Source organism: Rhipicephalus sanguineus, chromosome 5 (assembly GCF_013339695.2).
Source record: "Rhipicephalus sanguineus isolate Rsan-2018 chromosome 5, BIME_Rsan_1.4, whole genome shotgun sequence".
NCBI classification, from domain to species: domain Eukaryota; kingdom Metazoa; phylum Arthropoda; class Arachnida; order Ixodida; family Ixodidae; genus Rhipicephalus; species Rhipicephalus sanguineus.
The window spans coordinates 117,138,469-117,162,454 of NC_051180.1; the positions used below are offsets into that span (position 1 = coordinate 117,138,469).

A 23,986-nucleotide genomic window follows, 5' to 3' on the forward strand; every position below is an offset into this window, starting at 1 on the left:
TTTTAGGCCGGTGGCTCAAAAAACCGACTTGGCTTCTTGGCAACTTTTTGACTACTTTTTGGTGATGTCGCAGCCGCTGACATGCTACTGTGTAGTGTAAAAACATGGCGGCTAAGGCTTGTTTCCAGCTCCCAAAATTGAGTTAGGCCCTTGCATCACACAAAAGAAAAGGCTTTTAGATGCAAGGCTGGGCCTCGGAGGAAAAATGCTGCAGTTTTGTAGACCACCTATTGCTAAAAACTACTTTAAATTGTAATTGGAAGTGAAGAGGACAGTCGAAAGCGCCCTTCATTCTGGGCATTCTGCACTCATCGGCATAAGAAATCGAATATCTCACGAACTGCTTGAGTCTGCTTGGATGACTATTTGTTACAAGAATATTCAGTTGGCAACCTTCCGATGCAGGGAGGAGCACAAATTGACAAACAGCAACAACAACAACAACAACAACAACAACAACAATAATAATAATAATAATAATAATAAAAACTCACAGGGTCCCTTATGCATCCACCTAAGACAACTGGAAGGCGAAAGCCATCTTTGTCTTCTCAGTCGATGTATTGATTCCGCCCCACCACCCTCCGAAAGCTTTCTGCACCTGACGTGATTTCGCACTGCCTCCAGGATTGCAGGCACCTGACGTGATTTCGCACTGCCTCCAGGATTGCAGGCACCTCACCTGGTTTTGCACTGCCTCCATGATTGGCACACCTTCGAACAAGCTACGATGTCATGTGATGACGTCATCGCGTGATGTGATGTCACAGTGACACCAGTATGACGTCACAAATTTTTGTGATCTGTGACGTCATCACATGATGTCACAGATCACAAAATCACAGATCGCATGATGATCAATGCACGCCTGTGGCTTTCTGCAGCAATAGCGTGGCATGTCGACTTGTGGTACTGGTTTCACCGCAGTTTCGCCGCAACAGCGAAGCAATGAAGGCGATAGCAACAAATTAGAATTTCACACGAATAACGGCAAGCAGCTAAGTAATTGCAACGCGCCGCTCGAGCGCAAAGGACTGGCTAAAAGAACACACACAGGACGACTGCGAACTAACAAGGCGTAACAACTGTGACAGTTGTTAGTTTATGCTTGCCCTGTGCATGCCTGTGCGTTCATTTAGGGCGTCCTTCTTTGTGCTTCAGCGGCACGCTGCAAGTATCGAGCTGCTTCTGGTTCGCCCTTGCGGCGAAACTATGACTTTTTGTTGTCGCCACAAGGCTGTTCCTTCACGGAAGGCGTATTAAGAGAGTATCACTAGAGTTTCACAATAGGGTTCGTGGCGTTTGCATTGCCTGGGTGCGTATGCTATTCGCGTTTTATGAGGCATCTAAGGCTTTCTTTTGCCTTAAAAATGTGAAGCTTATCAACTCACTCAAGATAGGTATTTTACACTTAGGGCTCACTCAGACTCGCCAAAATTTTCCTCAACCAGACTCACTCGGACTCAAACTCGCCAACATATCACTCACATTCATAGACTTGCTCATAGACTCATGAGCGAGTTGCCAACCTATGCACAAAGCTCTGCGTACCCTAACACTCTATTGTTGCGGCAGTGCATGAAAGTTTGATATCCCGCACTAAATGATTACTTAAGTCAGTAATTTATGCTTCAATCTCAGCAATTATGATTTTTCAGGGATGTATACTTCTTTGAAGTTTCGTCGAAAGCTTTTGCATCCAGTGATATCAATTAAAACGTCGCCATTGTTTTCACAATGTGTGTCCAACGTGTCCAACTTGGCTCAATTTGGACACGTTTTGGCTAGTTTTTCCAATTTCCTGGCTATTTTTGTCTTTTTAGATGACAGTGGTAGCAGATGACAGAGCGACTGCGCATAGGTCAGCTAACTTCCCCCTCCATTAACCGGTCCTAGTGTGTTGTGAAGTGTACACACTTTACAATATAATCATGACATTACTTTTTGGACAAACCCTGTATGTCATTCAGAAGCACAATGGCACTAAAGGCATCTTTCAGGCTTTGTACCACTCAAAACGTAGCCTGTCTTAGTGATATAAATTGCTATTGGGGCCAAGATATCAATCTAGAATGTTAGAAACTTAGTCAGTGCTTGCAGCAATGCCTGTATGTTAAAGAAACACTATTTTCAGGAAACCATTTTTTTCCATGATTTCTCGCCTAATACCAGTGTGACCCCCACCCTTCATGCAGCATCACATTTACACTTTAGAAATTCACGGCCATAAGTCTCGGTTGAGCGTCTGTCCTGTCAATTCCTTTCCTCTCCAGCTGCCAACTCTGGCCCTTTCACCTAAAATGCCACATTATGCTTGAGATGTCGCTGAACGGAAAGAGGCATGTAAGTGTGCTCCTGTTCAACATTGTTTAGGTGTTGTGTGCATTACTTTCAGATGCCCATGAAACAAGCGAAGATATCACTAAGTAAGGAGCCTGTGTCATTTAAAAAAGCTTTGACTGATCAGCTGGGAGTCCTTTTGAAAGGGACTAACGTAAGTAGTTTGATTCGATTGTGACAAACACATCTTTCAACTCTAGAACGCATAATGTGCATGAAAACTTCAAATAAAAAGCCTTCACATTCTTTACCTTTTTTTTTGTTCCTTGCTCACATCATTCACTTCATCAGCAGAACTTAATATGAAGCTCTGCATGTTATTGTCTACGAGCTATGTACAATCGGATGCTACTTTTAGAAGTCCGGTAAGGACCCACCCAAATGACCCAAGCGTGGCAGCCTATCGTCTTCGCGACTTTAAAAAATAGTCCTGCTCATGCACTTGGCAATGTTCTCCGAAGGCAGGTTCTCCGGCTGTTCGGCTCATGACGTCAGTCCAAAGTGTGCGCCCATTGGCACAGGCCTGAGTGCATCTGAAATGCCGCGGACTTCTAAAGTTGTATCTGGCTATAGTCATACTTTAAAAGGGTATCAACTTGAGCTTGTTGGCACGGCTTCATCGTAAAAAACAGCGCGGGCACACAGGACTAGAAAGACAGACAGGACTTTGCCTTGGCTAACAACATGAGCGTTTATTTCGTGTGAACAAATATATACGCTTCCTTGGAGAGAGAAAAACAAGAAAACATGAGGGAAAGGGGAAGCCCCACGCGTGCGTCTCAACTAGTATATGAAAATGCAATGTTCAATCATGGAGATAAATAATCTCCTTGTGGGTTAGTACGATGGACGGTGCACTTACACATGATGGACCAATGGAATTAATTGTGAATGCTTCATAGATTTCCCGGGCGCGGCAATCGCAATATCTGCATAAGATGCGCGTCTGTTCGAAACTCTGAGTGCAGCCACACTCGGCACAGTGAATTGCCAGATTGCTTCCAGTTTCGTCCTTGAGATTGCCTTTGTGCTCTCGCAGCCAGTCGTTAATGCAACGACCCGTTTGCCCAACGTAGTGGCCACCGCAGGACATTGGTATCTCATAGACTTCAGTCTTGGATGGCACAAACCACGTCGCATGTTGCTTCTTGCAGACGGAAGCATTTGGGTGAGGGGCGCTCACTTTCTTGCACAGTGATTCAAGTTTAATTGGCACCGATAACACCATTCTTATGCTGGGACATGCGGCAGCCTTCTTGATTTTGTGCGAAACACCGTGCAGATCAGGTATGACCGCCAATCTTGCCCTGTCATCTACAGCACGAGGCTTCGTCGTCTTATGGTGCTCCTTCAAGATCACTTCGGCCAACCCCGACAGGAATTGGTCAGAGAAGCCAGCCTTCTTCAATCTGCAAACTTGATTGGTGAAGCTTGAAGTGATTTGATGCTGACATGATCTAACAAGAGCATTCTTCATAGCGGAGAGCGCGATAGCCAGTTTGACGAGCTTAGAATGATAAGATGAAAATGGAAGCAAAAGCAAGTCTTTCTTTGAACGAGGTGAATACTCCCAACAAGTGTGCTCTGCACTAAACTTCATCTCGAGGTCCAGGAAGCGTAGTTTACATCCTCGGGAAGCTCCCTCGTAAACGAAAGTCCCGGAGAGTTCACACAGAAGCACTCGAAAGTCTCGTCGACCTTGCTGCGGTTCCCTGCCGAGTTCTCACGATAAAAAATGAAAAAGTCGTCGACATCCCGAAAGACTTTCACCCAACCGGTCGCGCTGACAGATTTTTTCAGTTGCCTGTCATAATGGGCCAGAAGCAGGTCGCTCAGAAATGGGCTCAGAATACACGACCCAATGCAGACGCCTTCTTTCTGCACATAGAAGTGTTCGTTTTGTTTCACGACGGTCGAGCAGAGGTACAGAAAGATACGGAGCTACTACACGCTTCCAAAATTCTGTCGGCACAAGCGTTGCCAGGTTTTTGGACTTGGTTTCCCTGCTTAATTTAATATACTTAGAGCATATAAGCCGGTATAACAAGCTTTTAAATTGAAAAAAAAAAAAAATGATGAATCGATGTGAGGGTAATATGTTCATATAGCCTGGAAGAGGGGCTTCGTGGCAGTACGGATTCTCCCCGGAAAGGTGTATTCACGGCGTAGCACTCCTCCACTGCAGTGAAACCACTTTTACAAAGGGGCTACATGCGGACTAATATACACTTTAATAAAATGCTTCGTTGGGCGCGTTGGTTCATTCTGTAATAAATTGAGCGCAATCGGACGGGACACAAGAAGTCAAGTGTAGTCGTCTTGTCTTCTTGTGTGCCGTCCGTTTGCGCTCAATTTATTACAAGAGCGCTCGTGTAGTCGTCTTGTCTTCTTGTGTCCAGTCCATTTTATTACATAATATACACCTATTCGTTCATTTTGAATACTTCGGAATTCCCAATAATTTGAATTCTAATTGAAGCGATTTCGAATACTGTAATATTCGAAGTGCTCGAATATTCGCACAAGCCCAGTCGAGACGCATGTGTGGGGTTTCCCCTTCTCTCACCTTTTCTTTTTTTCTCTTTCCAAGGAAGCGTATATATTTGTTCACTCTAAATAAGCGTTCATGCTGTTAGCCAATGCGAAGTCCTGTCTGTCTTTCTAGTCCCGTGTGCCCTCGCTGTTTCCTAAGATGAAATGGTTTACTTATTACTAGGCTAGTTCGAATAGTAAATTTTCGGCTCGAAGCAAATAGTTATTTGGTCGAATAATTTCTAATCGAATTCAAATAGTATATATAACATATTTTAAAGGGCCCCTCACCAGGCCACATAGCAAATTTTAGTTAGACGCTGGAAGTTGTGTGCCAAATGAAGTTGTGTGCCGCAAGAATTTTTCAAATCGGTTCATTACGAGCTGAGAAAAATAATAATTTGTAGCGGCGCGAAACCATGATGCGAGGAGGCGAGTTTCAAACCCTTGCCACTCGCCCCGTGTAGCCTTAGCAAGCCAAATGCCTTCCCCGCCCTCTTCACTTGACACATACGCATGAACACGTCATGCGCATGCATGGTCACGTGCGCATGACGTGCTCGAGCCAGCCCGAGCACGCGAGCGGCGTTGCACGGCCGCTGCCTTTTTTTTTATGTAGCGGCCGTGGGCATTTTGTCGGCGTTCTGTGTGGTGTACTGCCTTTTTCTGCGGGACGGGCATGAAAGTTGAGACATTTGTACGGGCACGAGAGTGGCGGTATCATGAGCCAGTGCCGCATTAACGTTTACTTGGACGCGGTACAATAAATGAGCATAATGAGTGCTCGAACGCGCCAGAACATCACTTTCGTTTCCAGGGCTGGCGTATGCTCGATGCGCTAACCGCGGGGACACGAACACATGGGAAAGGGAGGCACGTTAGCCCGCATATCGCAGCAATTCAGGAAAAAAAGAAAAAGACGCACACATTCCCTTTGTGTGTCTCATTAGTTCTCTCAAGTTTTATTAATCTATTCAAGCAACAAATTACACAAACTACACATGTCGTGCCAAATAATTATCGCAGTGTCACGTGCTACTATTGGCGACATCAGAGCACAGTCGTCTACGAAGAGGAGCGACGTCACAACACTACCATCTACGTAGGGCCATTTTCTCATGTACGTCTTCCCCTCATTCTCTGAAGCGTGCACCCACGAGAGGAAGGGCAAGCAGCGTTCACCTTGAAATTTGACCCATTTCCGCGGCGCGTAGCGTTGCAAATTTTGGCAGACGTGATCGTGAACGCCCAGTGTATGCATTGCGCTCGTTAGCTCAAAATTGTCAAACCTGGTGAGGGGCCCTTTAAAGAAAAATGACCATATTTGTCGTGACCAAGCTAACCCACACAATATTCTTTTAAAAACGGAAACAAAGCATGTGCAAATGTTATTCTTTTTGGTTCAGAGGAAGTGGAAGTAACTTTGACTAGTAGCAGGATTTGACTTTCGGTAGAATGCAAGTGATAACCTGTAAAATATCTCGCATTCTAAAATTAACCATAATTAGAGCATATAAGCCGGTATAACAAGCTTTTAAATTAAAAAAATGATGACTTGATGTAAGGGTAATACGTTCATTTAACCTTGAAGTGGGGCTTTGCGGCAGTGTGGATTTTCCATTGAAAGGTGTATTCGCGGCATGGCAATCCTCCACTGCAATGAAAACACCTTTACGGAGGTTACATGCGGACTAATATGCACCTATTCGTTCATTTAAATTCGTTCAATTTCAATTCGAATTGAAGTGAATTCGAATACTGTGATATTCGTTCGAATATTCGAAGTGCTCGAATATTCGCACAAGCCTACTTATTACATGTTACAGTGCCCATTTACACGCTACACAGTCGATTCTATAGGTACAATTTGTTAGCTATCATTTAAGTTCACATTTTGCCCGCTGGAGTGGCTTAGCTGCTCTCGAATTCGATAAAAACCAGTGGGAAACACGAACCATAGAGAACGAACACGACGGGACAGGCTAGACAGGCCAGCCTGTCCTGTCGTGTTCGTTTTCTATGGTTCGTATTGCCCGCTAGTTTTTATTCAATTCGATATGTACGTACCAGCTAGCCCAGTCCATCGTCTTGTTAGTTACTCTCACATTGAATTTTCAGTTCAGTTCAACGAACCACGGCAGGCAAGACCTTCAGATGCCTGCAGTAGGAGCATCTCATAATCATATTGTGATTTTGACACTTAAAACCCAGAATTTCAAGGAACGTTACTAGAAAGTAAGGTTATGCAGACGCATGGTGATGAATCCATATCGAGATTCCTCACTTCTTTATGAGTTGTGTTGCTTATCAATGTGGGAGGACTATTTTATGAACTTGTATTGCTTATTGCATATATTCTCTAAAGAAAAAACCTTGTTTGGTTTTGGCTCTTGAACATTTGTAGCAAATGTGTCTGTGTATAAGAGAGATCGCTTAGACGGGCATTAACTTATCGAACGATTCCATAAATGAGCACACACTGAAAGAAAACCTGCTGTTACAGAGCACCGTGGAGCTAGAAGACGACCGGAAGATAAGAGTGTCCGTGAACAACACTGAAGCTACAGAAAAGGCATTGGAAGCAAAATCTCAGGCTGCTGGCTTCACATATGACACTCCGAAAAAACCAGAGGTAAAAGGTAAGAAATACTTTTTTCTTAGAGTTGTCCTACCTCCTTATTCAACGTCCTCTACCCAAACAAATCATTGTTAGAGAGATCTAACAACTGGGTTACTCACTTATGCTGAAAAGCTTAGGTTAGTAGTCTTTAAAGGGTCCCTGCAACACTTTTTGAACATGGTCAGAAAATGGTGCCGATCGGTTGAGAAGGCTCCTACAAAACATGTGACCCAAACATTATAGCGCAGCACGCGGCATGGAATTTGCAATGAAGTTTCAAAGTCGGCTAGAAATCGCTCACTCTTTTCCCAACAAATGATTCCATGAGCTTAATTTGGCTTAAGGCCATTGGCTGATTTGAGCATTGTGAGCTGCATAGTTACCACAGTTGTGCCGAGGTGCCGTGATGTGCCCACACCGTGCGAGAATTACACACATAAAATTGCACCAGTAAGCTCGTATTTACGCTGAAAGGGAGCCGGGCATTCAAAGAAAAAAAAGATCAGTCATAATATGCACCGATGTACGGATGTGGCATTGTGTCCCCTTATCATTCCCACTGTGTAACTTTCAGCGCGCTTGCTGGCACAAAAGAAGAGAGAAATCGCTTAAAGGGGCAATGACACTGAATTTTTGATCGGAATCTGTGTTATGGTGGGTTAATCATTGTGTTCATAAACAAGCTGGCAAAATTTTAGTGCATTTGGTCTATCACTTAATTTATAATTGAATATTTTTCTAAAAACACGAGCGACCCGAGAGTCAAGCAACACTGGCACGCTCACGAGCCATGCCTTAACAGGCTGTTTGCTGTGCGAGCGTCTGTATTTCAGCGAACGACATTGTTCCTTGCTCAGCTGCGCATGCAATCAAGCTATTTAATCATTCTTCACTTTGGCATCGAAATTTAAAGCTTTGCAGCGGTTGAAACTTTGGTAGAAGGCGATGGCTCCTATACATGCAGCACATGGCGAAATGTCGGTCGCTAGCCGGGGACGGGTTTTATAGCTGGTCACTTCTAGGGCTTATTTCGTGCTGAAATATTCCTTCAGTCCATTTTTCTTTTATGTATAGGCACAATAGAGCCTCTACTTCAATTTTTTACTGAAAACTGCAAGTTGTCGGGTGATCGTGTCATGGCCGTGCGACAAAGCCCTGAAACTTCGCTCGTATATGACAGATTCTAAAAATTGTTGCAGCAGTTGATTCATAAGCAATAAACTTGGGTAGTGAGGTCATTCAACGATTACTTGGAAAACTGCTGCAGGGCCCCTTGAAGTACATTACGCCAAGCTTAGCACATTGCTACGGAACAAGTGCAGCGTGTAGATTTGTTGGCGACGGTCATCTTGGAAAAGTGCAACACACTTGTGTAGTGCAAAAGCTGGGAAGCTTAAAAGGGCCCTGCAACACTTTTCTGAGTTAGACACAATATCAGTGAGAACTTGCAGAGAATAATGCCAAAGAAAGTATATTTTCCTTAGCATTACTGTCTGTAAGTTCTCATTATTATTGTGTCTAACAAAGTAAAACAAGCCCTTAAAAAGTCATCTTCTTTCCTTCCCTTTTGTGAGTTGTAATTTTCTGAGTCTGCTAAGTACGAGCGGAGTTACAGGGATTTCTCACATGCTTCAAGCGCTTTCTCTCTCCTCTCGTACCATCGAGCGCACTGAAAGCTACGCAGGGAGGGGGATGACAAGGAGGCAAGAACATGCGGCCCTTCGTCAGCGCGTGTCATGACCTTGATCACTTTATTTCCTTTTTTCTCTTCGAACGCGTGACACACTTTCAGTGCAATCGTGTGCGCAGGCAAGTGGCGGCATCCCACGGCAACCACGGTAACTATTGCACTCAAAATGCTCAAATCAGCCAATGGCATAAACCTCAAGTATATGACGCAGTGATTTTGAGTATACAGTATCATTTCTCAAGAGAAGAGGGAGCGATTTTTAGCTGAATTTGAGAATTTATTGAAGTAAGACACGGCCTGAAATTTATTGTAAATTCCAGGCCGTGTGCTGCGCTATAATGTCTGGCTCGCGTGTTCTCGGGAGCCTCGACTACCAATCGGTAGCGTTTTCTGACCTTGCTCAAAAAGTGTCGCAGGGCCCCTTTAACGCAGCTGATGACGCGTCCTGATGTCCAAGTCTAGGAACTGCACTCTGATTTGCTTTGAGATTGACACGTCATTGTCATACAGAGTACGAAGTAAGAATTGCTTTCACTCTGGACTAAAAACAAAAAGAGGAATCACTTGTTTAATTTAATAGGTCATGCCATGAGATTAAGAGATTAGAAGACAGTGGAGTGGCTCAGACAAGAAACAGGTGTGTTTGATATTCTATTTGATATTACGCAAGAGAGTTGCACCTGTGCCGTGCACGTAATTAATACGTAGGACGGGAAACGGAGTGGATACGAAGCAAAAGGTAAAGAAGCCCAGGATGGCAGCAAGTTAGCTGGGGCAATGAAATTAAAAAGTTGGCAGGGATTAAATAAATTCGGCTTCTGCAAGCCAATACAAATTTGAGATAACTGGCAGCATGTGCTGATGAATTAGGTCTATACTTGCTTTTCCACCACAGTGAACCCTTTCAGTTGAAATTTGGTGTTTGTGTTGTCTGATTCTCTTCACCCATGTTTTTGTTTGCATGCCTTAACCATCTGTTATGAGGTTTGTAAGATATTCTAAAGCTGTGGTCTGAAAAATTTGGTATCATGTATGCCACGGCACAGTATAAAACAGCACACAGCATTTGGTTTGCCTAGGACAGTGTGGAAACTGCATGTATTTTACAGACACACAGCTTCAGTACAGCAGTATTGCAACATTCAGTTCTCTTGCATAGACTTCAAAACTGAATGTGATATTCAGTAGTACCTCCTGAGGAGTGTTCCCAATCAAAGAAAGCGTTATTTTAAAATGCTAAATAAGCAAATAGATTTGTTGGCCTGCTCTGAAGTTTTCTTCACACAATTTTAAAAAACCTACCTACGTGTGTGCTCTACCTTATTTTTGCTTGCTGATGTTGCCAGAAATTCTGAATTTAAATGGTGCTGTAAAAATATTTTTTTTTCAGGAGTCGTTACATACTACATAGACAGGGCGGCAAGTCCTCCGGCTCTTGTAGCAGAATACGAGGAGAACCTTTCCTTAGTCATGCACAAATTGGCCCTGCCCATATTGAATTTTTTGAAAACGGATGAAGCGAAAACGGGGCTCGCAGCACCGCAAAATTCAAAAGAGAATTTGAAATGAATTATCCGTCGAGCCAGTGTGCGTGCTCACCTGTGCCATGTTATGGTGAGTTCCTCGTCAGGGCAACATGCTGAACGGTAGATAACCAAGGCAAGCTGTGGTGGTTCTTTGAGGTCAGGAAATTTTTAGAACAGCTTTCCTTTGTTATTTTTATTCTAGTGGGGCTAAAGCTGTTCATTGGGAGATCTGGAGCCTTCAGGGCAAATAGAGTTCGCAGGTATGGACCTGCAACTTGCAACTGAATGTCTATAGAGGTGCAGAAATAAATACTGTGCTGTACTTCTGCCAAGTGCAGAAGGTAAGAAGTTCGTCATGTCATTAAAAAAAAAGCCTTGCACGTCTTGGCAGGCAGTTTGAATAAGATGAATTTCATTTATCTTTTTATTTATACATACTGCAGACCAGCATCTTGGTCTAAGCAGGACAGGCAAAATTTCATATATTAATTGGGCACCATGCCACAATTAAGCAAAAATTATGCACTGTGGCTCAGTCACCGCACTGAAGCTTGTGCAGACCATATATCCGGTCAGCTGCCTTTAGCCAACCAGGATTTCATTTGGACATTACGGAATGGCTTCACTCTGGAAATAAAAAGAAAACACTCACATTTAGAATTTTTTTCAATAGGCACCAGAATCGTAAATAGAAAACGAAACCACTACGATTGTCTTTTAGTATCATTGAGGTGCCATGCTACTAAATTTTAAATAGGCTTTTGTTTTGCCTCATCACCTCTGGTGGCTTAGGTGAATAGACTTGTACAGTTGGGTCCACTGTTAAAGGGAACACTTGCATGCAGGGCATATTTTGGATTTCACTGTCTTGAAAAACTACTGGTGGTTGACAGTTGAGACTCCTTTTGACAGAACAGTGCCATGCACGAACGAAGTTTCCCCACCCACTTGCCATTAGGGGGCCAGCAATATGAAGGGTGCTCATTCGAGCGTTCCCTTTAACAGAGTGGATGGTACTGTGCATAAGTATGTACATAAGTTAAAATGAGGAATCTAATACAGTTCAACCAATATATATCTGACCTGAAGGTGATCAAAATAGTTCAGTGGAGGGGCAAATCAATATGGGATATGTAGGACACCCACTGAATACTTCACTGCAAAGCAGTTCCCTCCAGTACAGACACATAGCCAGGAATTTTTTTTTTTGGGGGGGGGGGGGGGCATGGCCTAATTGTTCGAAAAAAGGTCTTTCTATGACAAAAAGAAAAAAAAATTGGCCCGGGAATATAGAAGGTTGGACGAATTCAGCCCCCCCCCCCCCCCTTACCTAGGTGCCTGCTCCAGTAACAGTGTGCATAGTCACATAACATCACTGTGTTGCAGTGCAAATTAGTAAAAGAAATTGTTATTAGCTATCTTTATCTCGAAAAGTCACCATGCTCATTTTTCCTTTATGCCATGTAATTTATTTGAGGTTCAATGGCTTGCTTGATATAATCAGCAACAACAGTACTGTTTTTTGAACATGAATATTTTTAATCATGTAAGAAGCTATACAGGTACAGTTTAGGTGAATGTTCTACATACAGGTTTCTTATTAAGCTAACCTAGACTTTTGCATGGGACTTGCAAGGGCATGTTACAATGGTTAGGTTTATACAATAACTCAGTACAACAGTTTCGATATATCGGTGCCCGAAGGTAGTATACATAGTTTGCTGAGCATTTTTTTTTTTGTAAATGCAGTTGTTGATCCTGCATGTGGTTGACAGATTCTGAGCTAGAGGTTGCGTGGGCCGTGTGTCTCAGTTCCACAACGAAGGTTCTGTTTGGTATTTGCTCGATAAAGGAACACAGTTCGAGTAAATTCACTTACCTCCTCGGCGACTTCAATGTCCCCCTAATTGACGGTCACAGCTCTCCTCATCGTGCCACCACTCAATAGAATTTATTAATCTAACTGTAGACTTTAATTTATCCCAGGTTGTTCATCCCACGACTCGTGGTAATAATCTGTTAGACCTGATTCTTACGACTGCGCCAGATACTACGGGGCAGATTACACATATTGTGACGTAGCAGTTGACACGCCTTTTAATGTGTCTTCATGACTAGGTGAATCGATCACATCCGAGGCACAGAACAATCTCAAGATGTGTCCCCACAAGCGAAGATGATAAAGAACACCATGTGATGATGATGTACAGATGATAAGGAAGTGCCTGATAAATGCCCACACTAATTTCCCCTGCGTGCAAGCGGCCATCCTGGCCGCAACTTAAAGGTGCGAAGAACGCCTTGTGAAAGGCTTCATACAAGAGACATGCACAATCTCTGTACCGCGACGGCACCGGTCAGTTGGAGCAATGACAGGTTCGACGCGATAACTGACAGGAGAGGTCTGCTCTAAGGCTGTATATGGGCCAAGAAAGCGAAATTAAAATTTGTCGCACAAGCCAGGAGTGCGAACTGGTGACCGGAGTAGGCGATCGGCCATAATATAAGATGGTTTCAGTGACCACAACCTACTTCAGACAACCATTTATGTCTCTTTTGAAATCGCAGGAGTTGAAACAAAGACTATACGCGATTATAACAAGGGAAACTATGTTGAAATTCACAAAAACTTGACTCTTTCTTTAGTCGTTCACTTTTACTGTTGTTCTACTCAAGGCCCATTGAAGATAACTGGATGATGTTCTAAAATGAGTTGTGTGCATTGGTCGATAAACATAACAGCTGATAAAAACAATCCATGGTTCACCAAACAGCTTCGAAACAAAAAGAAACGCTTATATAAAGTTCAGAAGTGTTGTAGTTCGAGCGAGTTGGTCATCCATGAGCTTAGCTTGTATTAGCGCGGTACATACCAGAAGTAGACAGGACACACAAAGAAGAGACAGGTAGGTGCTAAACTTCCAACTATTTATTCATGACCTTCACACCCACCTTATACATGCGCAAAAAACACAACTCATCTAGCACGTGACCGTGAACCAAGAAACGTCATTTCCTTTTCCGTCAAAGCAACTGACGGCGAGCTAACACAAGTCCCCCAATTCTGCTATAGCTTCGGCTTCTTTTATTTCACGTGCGGTCTGATTTCTAAACCGGTCGATAACTACACAGCCATGCAGATTAGGGGAACACCCACACCTTTTGCAGTGCGCTGCTGGGAACCCTCCCGCTGAAAGGCTATTTTTTGCACTGTAGCTGTGCTCTGCATTGTAGCGAGCTAATGTCCGCGTCGTTTTTTCAGCGCCCAAAAAACTGGGGGAGCTTTGCAGGTTGACGTGCCCAAATAAAGTCGCTCACTTAGCTTGTGACAAGAAACATCAAGTTAGATTTGTTGATTGCGAGTGCTGTGTAGTCTACAAGTTTTCATTATCGTGCGGAAAATACCATACAGTCGAGCACGACTATATCGAACCCGTTTATATCAAATTATCCCGTATATCGAACAATTTCTAAACACGGTAAATTTACATTGAGAATATATAGCAAAAGTTACTGTTACATTGAACAAAAATAGCAACAACAACCGATATATCAAACTCCATGTGTCTCAAAAGTGCCCCAGCAAGTTCGCCTTCCCTCGCAGTGGCGGGGAAAATTGCCGGCACCACTCTAGAAAAAGTGCTTTAGACCCGGCTGTGCACGGCGAACACCCCCCTGCAAAAAATGATCCTGGCCTGCTCGCAGCAGTCACTAAGCCACCACTGTGAGACTAGCAAATGGCAGTGCTATGCAAAAGCAGCCATGCACTGTCAATTTACTCTATTCAGAGGGAAAGGAACAAACAAGTGACAAGAGTAGAGAGTAAAATGTTTGTTTTCGTTTACAGCATAGTATTATGGATTCTTGAATGCAAGGATGATGCCAGTGCACAATGAATAATGCCTTAAAAGGTCTACATTGCACAGTCTCCACCTGTATATTGAATTGGACTTGGAACCCTAACCGAAAATTAAAAGAACATATTGTTTTTGCATGAACCAGTACATGACTGTAACATTGAAGTTTTCCTTCTTTTACTTCAAGACACGAAAAGGAAATAATAGCGGTTTTCTTGGCCATTTCTCGCAGTGCTTTGCATGAATGCATTGCCTGCCCTTGTGCCTGAATCACGTCACCTCATTTGTATATGCACACAAATCTGCTGTTCAAGAAGTGGCCACACCATTAGCGCAGTTTGTAAGGTGTCATATCAAGGAGGCAGGTTTGTTAGGCTCCAACTGTTTGAAATCATTGACTAAGCAGTGTTGTTTGGTGGTGGGAGACCCAGCCAGTAGTAACCACTCAAATGAAGCAACTCCTAGTCTGGCAGTTGCTTTTGATCACACTACTGGGTAACCTGAAATAAGTGCAACAAATGTTGGCAGCCACCTGGAAAACAAAGCGTAGAAAGCGATAGTAAGGTGCATATAGCAGTACACCCCAGCCCTTCTAAGTAGCTGCAGTGGTGGTTCCATTCCGCCTAAGAAGAGACCAGGAAACATTAATACATAGATTACGGTTGGGTGATGCTTATACATGAAGATACCTTTGCAAGATTGGACAGGAGCAAAACCCTAACTGCAGTGTGTGTCACACGTCAGAGACTATTCACCATATCCTGTGCATGTGCCCTCAATACGCGATTGAAAGACAGTCACTTAAGTGCGTCATAGATCGCCTGGAGTCTCGACCATTTTCGGAGGAGAAGTCTTTGGGTGCTTGGGAACGTGCAGACCACGCCCAACGGAGTTTGAAGTGCATCTTAAAATTTCTAATCGAGACAGGTTTAGATGATCGTCTTTAGAGCATGTGCGGTATAAAGACTTTCACGCGTGTCCTGTCGCCATGCAGGACAGAGTGAATTATTGTGCCATACCATACTATCATACCTCCCTCTTTCTCTTTCTTTCCCCTTACCCCCGTGAGGAGTAGCAGGCTAGAAACCTGCTTTCCAAGCTGACGTCTCCTCTTTCTTGTCATTAAACATCTTCTTCTTGTTGAGGAGAGGAAAGACAGTTCTGCAACCCAAAAGGGAGCGCGGCACAGCATCGTTGGGGGGGAGGGAAAAGGGAGCGAAAGAAGAGAGTGAAAAGGAGGTCCTAGAGGTACATTTACAGCGCAAACGTAAAGACGCACCACAAAGAAAGAAACGACACACACAAGCGCTGACTATCAACTGACTTTATTAAGGCGATTGTCAATGCATTTATACCTCCAAGGCAGCCTTACCGCACATGCGCCACGCAATCAACATAAAAAAACTGAAACAAGGTGGAAACAAAGAATCGGTGTATTACATACGTGATGAAATGAAATCAAACTCAGATGAGTGCAGAGACAGAGACGTGTCGCTTATACAAAGATGAGCCCTTTTTCTGATATGATAGGCTTCTAATGCCAGCCGCGCATGCTCATTGTGGCTCCTGCCAAGGATCGACGTCCCTTCAAATCGTGCCTCACAATTGCAGCAAGCGTTAATGTGAGCCACAAGATGGGCTCCTTTATCTGCATTCTTGTTAATCTTTTGCGCGTGTTCCCTGAGCCGCTCGTTGACGCATCTTCCAGTTTGACCGACATAGGTCCTACCACACGAAAGCGGGATGGTCCTCCAACAAGAAAGTGCCAACTTCGCACCAGCACTTCATGAAATCAAAAACGGCAAGTGTGGACCTCGCGCGTCTTATCATGCTGCACAGAAAAAATCACCTGCAGTTTGATGGACTTCACTTCCAGAACGCTGCTTTCGTGGTTTGGGCACTAGACGCTCGGGTGCATGCCGCAGCCAGGATTTTACAGCAGCCTCGATGATGACTGGGGTGCTATTAGGGGCCTTGCTTGCCGCAACTGAAAGTACATTTTTAGAGCACAACTTAAAACTTCTCCCTATCCCTACCCTTCTACTCTAATGTGGCACTGTAATATGTCTGCCAGTTAGTTACTTAATGTCTAATTGCTGGGAGACCAGCACTTCATGCAGCATTGCCAAGAAGCTGTGGGCATGGTAAGGGACTGCAGTTATATGTTTACATGTAGCTTTAGAAAATGACAACCTCAGCTTTGGCCACTAGTGCTTTATCTGATTGCTTCACCTCAACTTGCTTGTCTGTGCAAGCTTGAAGCTTCACATCAGCAAACATCCATGCACTAGAAGTCCCTTATTTAAAGCTATTTAAGAATAACTTCAGCTACTTTCAGACTGGTACTGTGCAAGCAGAAAAGGAAGAAACAGCTGAGCCAGCTAAAAAAAAAAAGGAACACAGTGCTCGCTTTCAAGTGCTGCACCACTTCGCCTAATCCTTAACAAAAGTGCACATCAGCAACTCGCCACAGAGCAAAACACATTTGAAAGCTGTTTTCATACAGGACCCAAATTCATCAAAGTGCAGCTAGAGTTGCTGCACCTAACACATTTGGTAAATGCTCCCCAGCATATACGGGGCATAAAAATTATTCAAGATGCACACTGAGTGGTATGTCTGCAGCAAATGCAGACTGTGTATGCAACTGCAATGAAACGTACCAGATATCAGAAATGTTTCAAATAACTATTGCTACTTACCTTTGACTACTTTGGCAATCTTGAGGGCTGAGAAACTCCGTTTTCCTTTGCGTCCCATCCACGAAAACTGGGCAGCCACCTCATCTGTCATGCAGTACGCCAGTATTCGTTTTGTTGCCCAGTTCCCGTCACTTCCCCCTAGCTTCACGAACTCGTTAACCTGCACAAGTGCAACAGATGCAAAAAAATATACAATTGAAGAACTGAAAGCAAAACAAAAAAGTCAAGTGAAGCAATTTGAAAATCACTCATGGCAACAAACTGATGCAAAACAAGGTAGACAAGACATGTAAAGCTACCAAGGTGTTTGATGCTTCTTTGTCCAATTTTTCATCAAATGCAAGGAGCTCTTCCAAGCTGCTAAAGGGCTGCTCAATAACGGGGGCTGCACAAGGCGCCACTGAGAGAGATGACAGTGTCTTAACAATCGTGTTCAGTACTTCTCCCTGTTGCTGCAGCATGTATCGAAGGATGTTCAGCAGCCGCGTTGTGTTCTGCTCAAAATCTGAAACTGAAGAATTGCATACCCTGTGATAAAGAACTGCACCAATTTAAGCAACTAATTTAACTGTGTGGAAAGAATTTATTTAATGCGAAGCATTTCTTAGCGAACTGCAGGCACTTTGAGTGTTGCTATCTATATATCTATATTTATCCAGGCGCCTACGTCTGGGTGCTCTTGTGGTCACCTCCCTAGCTTGCTACAGACCAAAATTGGTATGGGAGGGTAAGAGGGTTTGACGAATACAACTGTCCGGTCATGACATGACTAACACGACAATCTTGTGGCGTACATGGTCAAACTCTCTCTGCCAGACATGTGTGGCACATACACCGGTATACCACGGGCCACAGTATGCGCCACAGGTGATTGACAGTTTATATCTGTCCAGGAACGGTGAGGACAGACACTGGCAATTTAAATGTGAGAGCTTTATAAGAAAAGCTGACATCAGTGACATTGACCCGACGAATGCAAATAATAAAAATCAGGATTGCAGCAGGAATCGAACCCAAGCATTCTGTGTGGCAGTCAGGTATTCTATCGCACAGCAACGCCTGGGCTTGAAACTGATTTGAAAGATGAACCTATGCAGGCGTAATGTCGATGTAACGTTAATTGTAGTTGCAATTCTGGCGATCTAATTTTGTAACAAAGCAATAAACATCGCATATGTACTATGATACAGGCATCTTGTCGGGTTAATGATAAGTGCGGTTCCAGTTTTGGTTCCACTTCTATAGCAGTCCAATAAACATTACATCTGTCTTCCTATGATTCAGCAAGCTCTATTCAAGTGTTGCTCAACCCCCGAAGGAATATGCTAACGTAAGTTATGCATGAAATTCACATCATGACACCGTAAAGTGCACTTCGTTTGGATAATACTGACGTACGTCTTCGCTTTAACATAAGTGCTGACTTTACGTCAAACCATAAGTTGTAGCAAGGTCGACAGCTGGGCTAGTTGGTAAGGTTCCATAATATTTAAAGCAGCACAAAAGACGGGACGAAGGACAAGAAGTTGACACACGAACGCTTACTCGCAACTTGCAGGTTTACTAGAACCAAGAAAAAGAAAAGGAAAACATACAGAAGGTGACTCAAATGATCTGCGCAATCGCCGCCACGTGGGGAGCATGCTAACATGCGCAAAGGCAAGAAAAACCAAAAGAACCAAGAAACAACGATAGGTAAACAGACTTCCGTCTTAATACCAGATAGTCAGCAACAAGGTAAGCCAACAAAAACACAAAAGCCAAAACCATCTATCTACCCCGCTTCCAAAAAACGAATTTCGGTTTGCGACAGCACCACTGAAGGACAGCTGATGCAACTCTCCCCAGCATTCTTAATGAAAAATGCTTCCATGACCTCAGGCGGAAGTCTGTTTACCTATCGTTGTTCCTTGGTTCTTTTGGTTTTTCTTGCCTTTGCGCATGTTAGCATGCTCCCCACGTGGCGGCGATTGCACAGATCATTTGAGTCACCTTCTATATGTTTTCTTTTTCTTTTTCTTGGTTCTAATAACCCTGCCAGTTGCGAGTATGCATTCGTGTGTCAACTTCTTGTCATTCGTCCTGTCTTTTGCGCGGCTTTAAATATTATGAAACCATAAGTTACCCTTCAAACGCAGTCTAGTGGATTTTTCTTTCGACTACTACATTTACAAAAACACGTCGATGCACCTTGCAAGGCCTCGCTCAACGTCAAAAATTTAGCATAGAAATCACTCGCCGACTGCTTCTCACAAAACCGATTCCCACAAGGCGTGGGATCTGCCGAATTTTTTTATGAGAAGAGACATTTTCTAGGTTATAAAGATTTATGACAACTTTGCTTTTGACAGATGGCACCTTCAGGAGAAGTTTAACTTAGGCATACGCCAGCAGTTCAAACTACTGTTTATACACCAGTTCAAACACCAGTGCCAAACTACTGTGGTATTTAAATGCTTGTTTTGCTTTTACCATTTGTCCTTGGATTTAAACTGTTGTAAAGAGGACCAACGAGTCCAGCTTTTCACCTTACCAAAATTTAGCTGCTGAGAAAAAGAAAAGCAAGACTGTTTCTGGCTACCCTAAAAAACAAAAGCTGTTTCGGTAGGCGGTAATAATGTTAAAGGGATCCCAATGTCTTGCTTACATTAAATCCACGTTTACAATCTCAGCGGAGAATACAACATTTGCCGATATGATTGTGTGCGACTAATTTTAAATATACATACATTGCTGCTTGTCACGTCGATCCAGCATGCTTGGCTGTACCTCCGTTTCTGTTTCAGCATCTGCAAAGACAATATCAGGGTATAAATGCAAGTGAAAAAATGAAGAGAGAAACCATTATAGATGAAATCGGAATCAATATATGAACTACAACAATGACTATAACACATCCTTGCCTACGCTTGAAACAAGATAATGGCAAGCAAACAGTGATCACCACGTTTCTGAGGCGTGGGGTGCCAAATGAGAAAAAAAGGGGCGAACATGCAAACTTCGTGTATAGCAACTCCTTTTAAATGATGTCTGCAGAGTGAACTGCATGCACAAACCTAAACAGAATGTTTATAATAAAATTTTGTGAGACAGCTCTGCAGAATTCCCCAAATTTTCGAGTGATGGCGACAAGTGGCGTGACAAACAGGCTCTGCCACACTGCAGCGTGTAGAAACCACATGTTTGTGACACTGAAAAGTATGAGCGAGAAAATGGCATTGCTCTATTAAAACTATTGCATGCATGTAAATTAATTACAAAAAAAGCTAAAAGTAAACTACACTATCCTAAACTTATTATTGTCTTACATGAGATAAGAAAACCACAAAAACATTTCACAACTTTTTTTTGTAATGTTTTGTTTAACAGCGACAGTAGCATATGCTCTGAACCCCATGGTGTGTGTGGGGGGGGGGGGGGGGGGGGGGGGGGGAGGGGTCATGCTGCATTTTCCAACATCAGCGGCCGCAGAGCCACCAGATATTGATTATGTGGCTCATATCAAGGCAGCGAGACAGTAGCTGAAAATTAGCCAGGACGTTTATGCCACCTCTGGCCTAAAAAAAGTAGCCAAACCTGGCAACCCTGCGCAAGCTGACGATGTTCACATTGTAGCAAGAAAAACCAAAACAAAGCACCAAAAACAAGATTAACCGGAAAATCATGCTGACTTCCAGGCCAGCAAGCAATCTTTTTTTCTATATTACCAGAAAACGCAACAAGCGACGGCGATGGGTGGCCTCCGAAACAGCAAATCCCGTCACTTGTAGCTTGAAAATCGCACGCATTTGGTTTAACTCTTAAAGAATAAACTGACGTCCACCCTGTTGCAGCACAAAGCTACAAGGAAATGCATACGCATTTCTGAGAAAGTGGAGCTTTACATTCCAAGAACTTTCTCTTTTACAAATAGACGCAGCAAAATTCTTCAGGGCTGTTTTCCCACATTCGGCATATATGTGGTTGAAGCTGTGTGTTAATTTTCTTTCACGCTGCCAATTCACAGTGAGTGCCCCAAATCAGTGTTGGTACTCAGTTCGATCCCCGGACCAGGAGGAACTTTTCGTAATCTACAGTCGGATACAACTTTATAAGTACGCGGCATTTCCTCCTCAAAGGCAGATGCACACAAACCTGCACCAATGGGCGCACACTCCGGTCTGACGTCGTGAGCCGGACGGCAAGCGATCCCGCCTTCGGAGGACATTATCCAGTGCATGAGCGGAACTACTTCTCCAGTCGCGGAGGCAACCAGCTGCCGTGCTTGTCGCCTGGGCGGGGCCTCTCTGGACTTCTTAGGTTGTATTCGATTATGGGTAGCTTTAGTTCAAGAGAATTCTGTAAGGATTTCGTTGTAGCTTTGCACTACAAATGTGTGCGTACCAATATTTTAAAATAAAATTTCAGACACTTTTTAAATGTTCCCATTCCAGGCTTGCTTCAAGAAGGTGTACTAAGTTTAGCTTTGACAAACGGCAAACTAACGTTCCCCTTCACCCTCCCCTACCCATGTGATACTCTCGACATGAGAGCCTTTGGGTTTTTTTTAAATAAAAAAATGCAGCTTATTCAAACTACTACTTAACTAAAAATTAAGCCCGCATGAATAATGTACATTAGCACATCGCATGTGTTCCATACCTGTGTTCACAGCATCTTCGAATGCTTGGTGAGTTGAAGCGTGCGCTGGACTAGATGATGAAGCAGATGCTTCGCTTGTAACTGATCGGTCGTGGTCTCTTTGGGGGTCTGAAGATGCTTCACCAACTGAGGCCAGGCCTAAGAACCAAAACATTGCATGCATTACAACACGTACACAAAAGGGACATGGCCTTGTTATGCAATAACCAAGAAATTAGTCTAAAATTTGTGTCTGCTAAAATGTCACATCTTCAAGTTTCCCGAGTAGATGGCGCCATTCGTTCAATGTGTTTAATGAAACTTGCTCTTACTGATATAAGAAATTCTGAAATCAAGAAAGGAGCCGACAGATGGAAACACATAATGGGACAAGCAGAATGAACAGGAGAAAGTGCCTCAGACGGCTGGCTGATGTTTCGATAGGAGGACATATATCTGTCAAAGGTGCCTTGTCAACTTTGGTGTGTTAGTTTTAAGGGGGTTAGTGTGGACGTGATGTCTTGTGGAGGCGCATGTCGCTGTGGGTACCAACAGCACCCATGTCTTATAGGCACCGGGCGCGGGGCGAGCTTGGACTGGAAGCGCCTCTATCGGTGGAAGCGCTGAACTAATGGCATGTGGCTACCGGAAAGGGGCAGGCGCTTGCTGCAGGAGCGCGGGGCTGAATGTTGTCTGAGCTTCACTGTGCTCTCGTCGCTTGTGTCCTGTGCTGCTGAAATGTAAGGTGTGCGAACAGCGAATTTTAGAACCGAATCTAATACGAATCAAATAGTGATGACCGCAAATTGGATACGAATACAAATCGAATACTGTTCGAATAGTAAGACAACCATTTTCAAAGCAGCTCTAGGCTGGTAAGGTAACAATTGCCCAAGAATTCCACAACATTTTATTTGAAATAAATATTCACAAGCTTTAACAAAGGAACGTTACGATTACTTTTAACCGAGAAAAAATACTGCAATTATTTAAGCTGAGGCACGCGCGTATACAGCAGAAACTACAGAGCCTTCGAAATATTTTGTAACTGCTGGCTGAAATACAGAAGTGACTACAGTTTTCGAGGTGGCACTTTGTCAACAGCTTTTAAATAAAACTGATTCATTAATGTTAAGCAAGTGTCATGACTTAATATTATCATGAATGTCATGCTAGTGCATTCATGTCACGTCATGTCTGGATTGATGACATTGTCACATTGGCGACATTGGAGTTTTAAGCAAAAGCGCCATCATCCTGTGATCAATATAGCTTCGATAGTCCCGTAAGTACATGGGCTGCATGCATCTGGGTAATTCGGCGATGAAAACAAGAAAAGTTACCCCTCGCTGTTCTAACATCTCGTTCTTTCGGGCATTTTTTGTCATTGCTGATTATTCGCAAAATATTCGGTATATCGAATATGCACTATTCTATTCGAGTACCGAATCAAACAGCACACTATTAGATTCGTTATTCGAAATTTTCACATATTTGCACATCCCTACCGAAATTCCCCGTGGAACCAAGTCTGAGCAGACATGTTGTGCTGTAGGCTGCAGAAACATGCAAACATGAATAAAGCTGAAGAGTACACGAACTCCCATCGGTTCCAGTTTGCAATCGCTGTCGACGCCGGCCTTGCTTGTGCACCGGCCTCCAATGACGGCCTACGTTGCATCAGGCTACATGAAATACAGACTGAAAATTACCATAGCTGTTACAATATTACGAACGGTGAAGCATCGAAAAGAAAACAAAACGGTAACAGGAGAGTGCAAGTACAACTATATCGCGTAAAGAAAGACAAAAATCGAATGGGAGACGTACGCACTCCTTTTTTAAATGTTAGGAGATAATGTTAACGTGTAGACAGAATAACAAAGTATTGGAAAAGTAGAAAAGGTGCTACTTATATCTAGCTCCACATCGTAGCTTATCGCGTTAAGTTTTGTCTGCGGGGCGCACTTGCAACACAATTTGCACGTCTCCGTTATATATTCCGTAATATCATGCATGTGACCTGCTTTGTGCAATCGGCAACCCTTCTCCAGAGCAGACGCACGAAAACGCGTACTGTTAGCTATTTTTATTAGCGG

General features: G+C 43.5%; 1 long non-coding RNA gene across 1 annotated transcript; it reads left to right on the forward strand.

The window, feature by feature from the left end:
• Window positions 1–2,392: 2,392 nt before the first annotated feature.
• On the forward strand, window positions 2,393–11,335 carry LOC119392939 (uncharacterized). The gene is made up of 3 exons (XR_007416218.1): window positions 2,393–2,494; window positions 7,376–7,511; window positions 10,573–11,335. It is a non-coding gene; the product is annotated as an uncharacterized LOC119392939 (long non-coding RNA).
• Window positions 11,336–23,986: the final 12,651 nt, after the last annotated feature.